Raw genomic sequence first — 2,040 nt, forward strand, 5'->3', positions numbered from 1 at the left:
AATGAAAAATCTCTTACATATGAAGATAGGAAGGACAGATATTGGGTTAAATGAGCAATATTTCTCATAAATATACATGGCTCAGAATTGATAAGGCTTTAGGCTCAATTTCTTCAGCCTCTGACTCTCCTTCTCAAATAGCCTGTCTTCTCCTTATTCTTTAATCTAGCATTAAAGGGAATTATAAAGAGCACTACTCTATTAGCTTTGTTGATTACTTTGCCCCTATTGAGCAGAGCCAACCATGTCTGGACAGCTTGTGGATGGCTCAAAGTAGAGCCAATCAAACCCTAACCACAAGGGTGGGAAACAGGATCTAACTAGGAATCAGGAAGAGGGAAATGAATGCTGGGGAAGTAATCAACAAATCTCCTACCACAATGTCTAAGAAGCAGCTCTAAATTAGTCAAATCAAAATTCTTGATTTCCCTCCCAAATTGCACCTCCAAATGAACTACCATCCGCCGAGTTCTTTAAGCCAAAAACCTAAGTGTAATCCTTAAGTCTCTTTTTCCCTCACCCTCACATCCAAGCAGGACAAGATATGTAACTTGTGGGGCCCAGTAAAAATGAAAAAGCAGATCCCCTTATTGAAAAATTATCAAGAATTCCAAGGTAGCCACAGCAGAGCATTAAATAAACTGGAGTCCTAAGTATGAGGCCTAGTGCAACTGCACACAAAGCAGACCCGCATCCAGTAGACATCAGTGCATCTTATAAAATCCTCTCTGATAGTAAATTTTACATGTCAACTTGATCGGACCACAGGGTGCCCAGACATTTGGTCAAACATTCTTCTGGATGTGCTTTATGAGAGTGTTTCTGGATGAGATTAACATTTAAATCAGTAGACTATGTAAAACAGATTGTTCTCCCTAATGTGGGTGGGCCTCATCTGATCAGTTGAGGACACAAATAAAACAAAAAAGCTAACCGTCCCAAGGATAAGAGGGAATTCTTTCTGTCTGACTATTTGAGCTGAGGCATGAGTCTTTTCCTGATTTCAGACTCAAACTGAAACATGAGCTCTTCTTGGGTCTCAAACCGGCTGGCTTTCAGACTACAAGTATACCATTGGCTTTCCTGGGTCTTCAGCTTGCCAGCTACAACCTTTGGACTGCTCAGTCTCCATGATTACATGAGCCAATTCCTTACAATAAATCTCTTATTTTCTTTCTACATATACATCCTATTGGTTTCTGTTTCTTTGGAGAGCCCTAATACTACCTCAAAAACATTTCTTAAATTGGTACACTTCTCTCCATTTTAATGACGTCTCTGGCTGGATCTCTGGTTCCAGATTAAATAGTAATGGCTTTCTAACACGTGTAGCTGCTTTCACTTTTGCCCCCTGCTTCAACGATGTTCAATCAGAGAAGCAGAACCACAAGGATGGAGATACATATATGTATATATTACACATATACAAGAAAGAAGATATATATAATACACATATACATACACATACATAAATAACAAATATGTAATACATATATATTATTTTAATATAATATATTATTTTAATATAATGTATATTATATAATTTATAATATATAATTTAATATATTTTATATTTAATAAACATTTAAGTATATAAAATATCATATTTCAAATATAAAATATATTGAAATATATAAAATAGATAATATATTTCATATTTATATAAAATATATAAATATATTAAAATACATAAACATTTATAAAAGTGTAATAACTATATAAATATATATAGATATATAATAAATAGATAAATTCAGATAATATATATATATATATATATATATATATATATATATATATGGCATATAGGGCTTTGTTATAGGACATTGACCTTACACAATTGTGGGAGCCGATTAAACAGTTTATGTGTTGGTAGCCAGAGCCTGGGATAGCACTTAGAAAGGTTGATGACTGTGAAGAGGTAGAGGCAAGGATCAACTGGAACCTGTGAGAATAAACTTGAACCTACAAAAATGGATTAGAATCGTTATCAGTCTCTCACCACCTCCGAGCCTCCAACTTTGATGAGGGTATGTGCCA

Source organism: Pteropus medius, unplaced genomic scaffold (assembly GCF_902729225.1).
Source record: "Pteropus medius unplaced genomic scaffold, Ma_sr-lr_union100, whole genome shotgun sequence".
NCBI classification, from domain to species: Eukaryota; Metazoa; Chordata; class Mammalia; order Chiroptera; family Pteropodidae; genus Pteropus; species Pteropus medius.